Here is a 9,422-nt window from a genome sequence, read left to right on the forward strand (position 1 = left end):
AAGATTTGTAGGACCATACCGATTTTTGGAACGTATGGGAGAAGTAGCCTACAAGTTGGAGTTACCCGAAGGACTGTCAAGAGTTCATGATGTGTTTCATGTTTCCCAGTTGAAGAAGTGTCATGTTGAGATGGCCGATATTCCTCTGAGAGATACAGTGCCCCTGGAAGCAATTCAGTTGTATAGTGATCTGACCTATGAGGAGAAACCAGTCAAGATTCTCGAGTTTGCCAACCGAGTCACGCGCAGTAAGGTTATCAAGTGCTGCAAAGTTCAGTGGAGCCACCATACCGAGGATGAAGCCACCTGGGAACGAGAGGATGATCTACGGAAATACCACCCACACCTATTTTCTAGCCAACCCGAATCTCGAGGGCAAGATTCACCTTAAGGGGGTAGGTTTGTAACATCCCAAATTTTTGATTTGGAATGTTATACATAGGACATCAAATGCATATCATATTTTATTTGCATTCTGGTTTTGTGATCCTAAGCAACTCAAGTAGCCACGGAGAGAGTTGGGGATTGTATTATTTTCATATTTGAATTTTCTCAAATATTGAAAAAAGGATCACTTTGGTTTTAATTATTTTCTCTCCAAATAATATTTCCAATATTAAAAATATATGAGAGGATATAATATGACTTATCCAAAATAAATGAAATGTTGGAGGAAAATTATTAAAATCAAATAAATTATTTTATTTGGATTTTATTGCTATTTTGTTTGCATTAGAAAAATATGCATTTTTCAAAATTGCATTTTTAGGCCAAAAAATGTTCTTCTAAATATTTTATTTAGACGGGGAAAATTGTTTTTGGCATTTTTAGATTTTTATTTTTATTTATTTAGGATTTCTCTCGACGAAACCTTATTTCAAAAAACGAACCAACCTTGGGTCGTGCCCGAGCCGGACTCTGTCCGCGCTCAGGCCTTATAAGCCACCGATGCCCGCCCGAGCCACCAGCCTGTCCGCGCCCCCGAACCCTAGCGCCGCCTGAGCCGCCAGGCCGCCCGTGCCCCCGAACCCTAGCGCCGCCCGCTGCCGCGCCGCCGACCGCCGTCGCACGCGCCGTCTGCCACCGTCCGCTGCCGCCGACCGCCGTTGCCGCCGCCGTCGCCGCCGCCGCGGATATCGTCGGATCTGCCACTGTTGTTTTTTTGGTTAGGTAAAAACCGATCGGTTTTCTTTTAAAACCCTAGGTCTGTTTTTTCGGTTTTTATTCGGTTAAGTTATTTAGCGGGCGTTCATCCGTTGATTTGTTTTAACGAACGATGTTCGCCGGTTAGGTTCAGACAGTGAATGTTCGTTCGTTAGTCTTTTCTTTTTATTTCATTTTTGGCCAGGGACCTATCCACGATTATTTTTATCGTAGATTAGCCCCTGAATTTCAAACCCTCGCCGTTTCTTAACCGTTTGTCCAAATTCAGTGAAACCAATGCCAAAATCTTCGTCTCGAATCCCTCTTTCTGCTTAATCAACTTGAACATGGTTTTGACAGTTTAAAATTTGGTTTCAAGCAGTTTTGAATTTGAAGTTCTTTTGACCGTAGTTTCAGTTCTGTACCTCCAATTTGATCGATTCTTTTTGCAAATCAAACCTCTTCCGTTGAACTTTGAGATTGGATCTTGTTATTTGAAGTTTTCACCTTGCATCTTTGCTTGAGTGCTTATGTATGCTATTGTTTGTTTGCGCTCGAATTCCCAGAGTGTGTAGCATGCTACTACGACTCACTAGGTTTTGCGGATCATCAGCATGGAAAGTAACACTTTGATCATACCCTTTTATTACCAAGTTTTTATGCATTAGTTACAACCCTCAAACATTGCATGAGTAGGATCTCTTTACATGTGGGTATTGGGAAGTAGATGATGAGGTAGAACCTATTACCCTTTTTATTATCCAACCCTTGGGAGTTACTTCTACGTTATGCTTATATTGCCATGCTATGCCCATAGACATGGATTGGGTTTGAGTGTATCCATGACAGATGTGAGATTGCTAATTAATGGTTAACTTAAGGTGGCTACTTAAACACACATCTGGGTGGATTGGTTGCGGGCACCTGGGGATATACCAGTGCTGTCCTTTTTGGTTCGCCACCCAGGCTCAAAGGGATCATAAGATTATTCATGCTAGAAACTTCTATGTGCAGCCACAAGCTATTATGGGCTCTAGCATAGTGGGGTAAGCTGCATGACCTCTTCCAGTGGTAGGCTAGTAGATGTAGGGGATGTAGGTTGGTACGGTCTACCCGGGGTTAGAGTTAATGCTTCTGAAAAACTGTGTCTTAGTCATCCGTATCTCAAACACCATGTAGTGCGAGAAATCCAACGGAGGAGATCGGGACTTGTGGGGAAAAGTGCGTAAAACTCTATAGAGTGTACAAACTAATCATGGTTAGCCATGTCTCCGGTTATGGACATCTTGGGTATCTGGTTCTTGAATTATCATGTTGATCTCATCACTCTAAATTAATTTGTTGGGCTGTTAATTGTTTTTTAATTGGGATTGAGATGGGGACTTACCATTCTCAATGTTTTCAACTACCATGATAGTTAAATAAAATATATTCCTTTGTTATAGGGAAAAATTGGCTTTTCGCAAAAACATTACAACCATAGAGCCTCCACCAGCCATATATGCATGTAGTGATAGCATTTACGTGTTCATTGTTGTACTATGTTATCTTGCTAGCATATTCCATGTGCAGACCCGTTTCGGGCTGCAACATATCATGTTGCAGACTTTTCAGACGAAGAGTTAGGTGCGCTAGGTCGTTGTCTTACACTCAGCTATGCCGTTGGAGTTGATGGACTCATTTTGTCTTCCATGTCTTCCGCCGTTATCTTATTTAGATGGCCTTAAGCCATATTTACTGTAATAAGTTCTCTTTTGAGACATTCGATGTAATAAGTGTGTGATTGCCACTCTATTATAAATCCTTCAAGTACTGTGTGTGTCAACATTACTGATACAGGGATGACAGTTATGCACAGAGATTCGACCGTTTGAGGTCGGATCGCTACAAGATATGAACATGATGATACTAGCACTAGCATGCAAGGAGGGGGTCGATGTTTAAGGTCTCATGGACCAACTTACTCTGCTCGGAGGTTATCTCATAACCACCATAAATATCCATATTACTTACCATTCTGATCATCACAAGATCACCTCATCATCATCATCATCAAGAATACCATCCTGATCATCACAAGATCACATTATCCTTATCAACAATACCATCATGATCATCTCGTGACCCCATAAGTATCAACCAATTCCTTTCCTCATCGAACTAGGGTTGTTTATTAGTTAGGTTATTATTACCATTGACTCATAGTGTGACCTACTACGAACTGGGCCCATAACCGTGGGAGTGGCTATCGATAGATTATACACTCTGCAGAGGTTACACTGTAACCACACCACGAAATTCATGGCCTCGTGCTCCCATTCAGGTGGACCAACGACATTCCGACAAAACCAATCGATCTATTGCATGACACTCTCCGGGCCACTCTAACAAAATCCCCTTTTGTCTAAGTCATGGGTGGCCTGATGTCACCTCGTGACATCCGCCACGTTCGTGGCCGGCCACCGTCACACTACTAAGGAAAACCCTAGTAGTAGCGCGGGTTTTGATGCTATCAGCAGCACGGGTAGCCACGCTACTACTAAGGCGCTACAGCTAATAGTTAGTAGTAGCGCGGTATAAGCCCGCGCTACTACTATTGACTATATAAGTAGCGCTTTTATGGAATGTGCTACTATTAAGTAGCTATAGCACTTTTCTATCCCCGCGCTACTGCTGTATCTTTCATCATTTTTTTCCCTGTTCCCTACCCCGTTTCAATAAACTGCAGTTTCACATGTACCAGATAACAATATCATTAACCACAATACCATATATTCATACAGTAGTCATACAATATCATAAAGCATTATAGGTACTCATAGATAGTCAACATGTATCCTCACATCAATATAGCATATATGATAAGCAGTACTAGGTAGTCTAACAGCCACACATATAAAGCAGTTCTACTAGGTATATATAGTCATACAGCCACACACACATATGTAGTTCTGGATGATATCAACGACGATCATCATCCTTAAGCCTGGGCGGTGGGTGTTCTTAATGGTAATTAGGATGGCCTGTCCAACACGAAGATTCTTGCCAACGAGGAATCTCTTCCACCCAACGGAGTTTAAGTGTGTGCGACCGTCCGTGTCCACGCCGTAAGTACAGGTGGTGACGGAGCCCCTTGCGGTAAGGCGTAGTCCAGCTGAGTCTTCTTCATCAGGCTCGATACCACAACTCAAAGATAGACTCTTTGGAAATTTCTAAATAAGAAAAACATATCAATTAATAAGTAGCCTTGGACATACTCTTGCAAATATATTTCTACTAAGAATAGATTTCTACACTATCAAAAGACACGGTACTACGCATGAATTCTACTAATAAGTATATCTGGATTATCTACACTACTAATAGTTCCTTGGATTCTACACTAATAAGCATGTGATCGGACTCTACGCTAAAGCATATCATCGACTAGATTCCACACAGCATATCATTGGACTCTACACTAAGCATATCATTGGATTCACTAAGCATATCATCGGATAATTTGCATTTGTAAGTATAACAATAAAGCATAATATATATATATCATCAAATAACTACAGTTAGTATAACATACCATATCATGCCGATCGACCATGGTACTTGTCAGGCGGGTCACGAATGGCACCCCGACAAAGTCATCACGTGGCGGAATTATGTCCCATAGGTTGCACACCTCCTCCTCACTCAGCCACATTCTTTGAGCTACGATTGCTTCATGAAGTGGGTCCTCATCATCTTGATCATCTTCCACCTTGTTGATATAAATGACAGCCAGCTCAGGTCTTTCTGCTCTAAAGAAGAAGTTGATCAACTCACCACCAGTAACACGCATGCGGGCGAGGAAAGGGGCCCATCCATCTCCTCCAATCTATGACATATTGCGTCCTTTCTCGACCTCCATAGTGTAGGGCCCCTAGTAGCCTCAAAGGTCACAGTGTCTCCTGCCAGCTTGTCGAATTTCAACCTCACATTGCATGGGACGATCTGTGTACAAAAAGCAAAATGACACAATGCATTAATGCCAACACTAAAAACAAAATAGTTGTTACATTTCATATAATTTCTTACCGCCGCATGACGAAAACTCGGCTGTAAGTAGATGATGAATAGCTTGCCAGTTGCAAGGCTGCTAGCGCACCTTGACTTGCATAGTCGACATGGTGGTGGTGGTCGCGCCATTTTCCTAAAGAAATATGAGCAAAGATGAACAATCCACTTCACAGGAAGGAAAACAAACATAAAGTTCTCAATGCATCGATCTTAATCGAAAAACAGAATATTCAGGCTTAGTAACTAAAATTAACATCTAAGATGATATGAGGTTAGAAACAGACATTACATATAACAAGAACTGCCATTCTACTGTTTTCAATCTTTGTTGTTTATCATGTGCACATATTTTTTTCAAAGAACAGTGTTATGCCATCTCAAAGGTCACAAATGTGTTATGCCATCTAACCTAAACTAAACAACAAGATATCTCAACACAAGCCAAACTGAATATATTTAACAAGCTAACATCAATACTAATTAAACAAGATCAATGGATCTAACAACCACATGTAGCTACTTAGCATGGGATGATCATCAAGCTCAACATGCAAACCAACATAGCAAACTAGTATCGACTATTCTAAACCCTAGAAACTATCCTAAATCAAAGTGTTATATACGACCAAAGGCTTATATCAACTAAAAACTATCAACTATGTCTAAATTTTTACTTATCAGTTAATCATACTAAATCAAAATTGTTGTACATCAACTACAAAGTATTAAGTAAATCAAAACATTGCATATCAACATGAAAATATCAACTAGCCTACTAAATCAAAATGTAGGAGGGGGAGGGGGTTTGTGGATGGAGGAGGGAGGAGGGAGGAGGGAGGAGGGAGAAGGAGGGGCGACTGGAGGAGGGAGGAGGAAGGAGGGCATAGGAGGAAGCCGGAGTGAGGAGGGGCCGGCCGGCGATGAATGGAGGAGTGGAGGGAGGATGGAGGAGGAGGAGGCGGGGAGGAGGGCGGCCGATGAAGGATTACTGAGTCCAGGGAGGAGGAGGAGGTGACGGCGGCACAGAGGGAGGAGGGGTAGGCAACGGCGGCTGGCGGGGGAGGACCGGCACGGGGGGATTGAGGGGGGAGATCGAGTGAGTGTGATTGTGAGTGGAGAGAGGAGAGTGAGGGGCGGCCAGTTGGGGAAGATAGAATGGCTTAGCAATAGTGTGCTATAGCGGAATGTGTTACTGCTAAACGCTCTAGAAGTAGCGCCCTATGATAAAATGTGCTACTTCTATGTGTAAGCATGTAAAAATATACATCAAAAATAAATTGATCATCAATGATCTTTTTGTGTACAATCTGAATTGTCAATATGAGTCCTCGTCGGTTTAGAAACCGGAGAAGACTCATATTGTGGCCACAAATTCTACACATAGAATTCAATGAAGACCAAGTGGTTGTGATAGTTTGAGAAGTAACATTGTCGATGTCAAAACCGGCGGATCTCGGGTAGGGGGTCCCGAACTGTGCGTCTAGGCCGGATGGTAACAGGAGGGAAGGGACACAAAGTTTTACCCAGGTTCGGGCCCTCTCGATGGAGGTAAAACCCTATGTCCTGCTTGATTAAAATTGATGATATGGGTAGTACAAGAGTAGATCTACCACGAGATCGGAGAGGCTAAACCCTAGAAGCTAGCCTATGGTATGATTATTGTTGTCTATGCTGTCCTATGGACTAAAACCCTCCGGTTTATATAGACACCGAAGAGAGTTAGAGTTACACAAAGTCGGTTACTATGGTAGGAGATCTGAATATCCGTATTTCCAAGCTTGCCTTCCACGCCAAGGAAAGTCCCTTCCAGACACGGGACGAAGTCTTCAATCTTGTATCTTCATAGTCCAGGAGTCCGGCTGAAGGTATAGTCCGGCTATCCGAATACCCCCTAATCCAGGACTCCCTCAGTAGCCCCTGAACTAGGCTTCAATGACGACGAGTCTGGCGCGCAGATTGTCTTCGGCATTGCAAGGCGGGTTCCTCCTCCAAGTACTTCATAGAATATTTTGAATACAAAGATAATGTCCGGCTCTGCAAAATAAGTTTCCACATATTGCCATAGAGAGAATAACATTTACACGAATCTAATCTGCTGACGTATTCCGTAGTGTGGCACACCACGGCCAAGCCTTTATCCGAGTCATTTCATTATCCCACCTCAGCGCGTCATGTGAGGCGGTTTCCTTGGCACGTCTTGTTAAAGCAGAGATCGTGTCCCCTCATTTCGGGATTCGCATCAATACGGGCGTGGGTAACCCAACCGCGCCATTGATTACGGTGCTTGGAGATAGGCGAGTTTTACCAGGCTGGTGGCGACACGTAGTTGTGTCTACCCATATAAGGGGATAAGGATCCACCTTTTCACCTATGCCTTCTTCCTCCTTTGCCTATCCATTATCGCGCACTCGAGCTCCAGTGCCCAAGTCCGCACTCCCCACCTCAACCTTCTCCAGCCATGTCCGGAGCGGGAGGCAAGTGGATGGTCTCCTCCGTCACGGAGGGACACATCAAAAAGCCGAGGAAGGCTGGATACCTGTCTAACGACATCGCGTACCGGCTTCCCGAAAAGGGGCACCTCATCCCCACCCCTAGGCCCCATGAGAGGGTGGTGTTCCTCCCCCATTTCCTCTACGGACTGGGCTTCCCTCTCCACCCATTTGTCCGGGGGCTCATGTTCTACTACGGACTAGATTTCCATGATTTGGCCCCGAACTTTGTCCTCAACATCTCGGCGTTTATCGTTGTGTGCGACGCTTTCCTCCGCATCCTCCCCCATTTCGGCCTATGGCTCAAGACTTTCAACGTCAAGCCGAAGGTGGTGCGCGGCAACCAGGCGGAGTGCGGAGGCGCCATGGTGGGCAAGATGGCCAATGTCCTATGGCTCGAGGGCTCCTTTGTGGAGACCCTAAAGGGGTGGCAATTGGGGTGGTTTTACATCACCGAGCCGCGCGAACCCGAATGGGTCACACCCCCAAGTTTTGATCCGGACCCCCTACGTGGCTCACCTCCTGGAAGGAGAAGGGCCTGTTGTGGGGTAAGAAAGGAGAGCTGACCAGACTCCAAACATGCATCCAAACCCTGGTAGACAAGAAGCTCAAGCTTGTCAATGTAGTCCAGGTTATGCTCATCCGCCTGATCCTCCTGTGTCAACAATGGGCTTTCAACCTGTGGGAGTTTGACCCAGTGTGGCACCAGACTCTGAGCAGGCTCTTCGACACGACGTACGAAGATGCCTGGAAGGTGCTTTTCAAGGGCGCCGAGGCCCCCGCATCCGCTACTGAGGATCGCGGATTCAGTACGCAGCGTCACGCTCATGCGGTAAGCTATTTTTTTCCTTTTACAGGGTATTAGTTTTTCATAGTTTGACTCCATGTGGGATCTAAGCTTCCTTACCTTTGACAGGATTGGCAGGTGACGTCCGGACAGATCAACTGTCCGGCTCCTTTGCCCGAAGGCCCAGCGGACGCTCGCTTGGCGAAGCTGCTGGTTCCGGCACCCTATGTGGTGCCGGAGAAGAAGGCCGCGAAAAAGGCCACGGGGACTCGAAAGAGTGCCCGGCGCCAGGAGGTGTCGGATCCATCATCTGACGGTTCCGAGGCGCATTCCTCCCGTGAAGACGAGGAGGAAGAAGAAGAGACCTCTCCCCCTCCAGCGGGAGGAGAGAAGAAAAGGAAGGCCGCCCTCTCTGGGGAGGCCGGAGGGTCCAAGAAGGGGAAAACCCTTCCTCCGGACTACTCCACCGACGCCGACGATGGCGGAGAGGAGTGGCAGTCCAGGGCCAAGCCCCTGGCAAAATCATAAGTATCCAGATACCAGAGTAATTCATAGTATTCGTTTATTGCACAGCTTTCCCTTATGTCGAATATGTTCATGCAGCCCACCCAAAGACCGTCTCGACGCGTCGTCGAGCGGCTCACTGGACTCGTCGGACGTGAACTTGCTTCCGACGGCTTCCTCCCCCGCCCTACGGACGACACCGAAGTGTTGTCCCAACAGGTTCCAAGCCGGGAGGAGGTGGTCCTGGAGGCACCGCAGGGCGACCTCCCGGACTCCAGGAGTAAAGGGGATGAAACCCCCAAGGGCTCCAAGTCCGGCTCTAGGCCGGACTCCGCTCCGGAGCCTTCAAAGGTTCCAGAGTCCGGCGGGGGACCTCCTTCCAAGAGGAGCAAGCCCACCGTGCCGGTGTCCCCCGTCCAACCGGAGGCGCCGAGCAATCTGTTGGAGGC

Source organism: Triticum urartu, chromosome 1A, assembly GCF_056163025.1.
Source record: "Triticum urartu cultivar PI428250 chromosome 1A, HENAU_Tu73, whole genome shotgun sequence".
NCBI classification, from domain to species: Eukaryota; Viridiplantae; Streptophyta; class Magnoliopsida; order Poales; family Poaceae; genus Triticum; species Triticum urartu.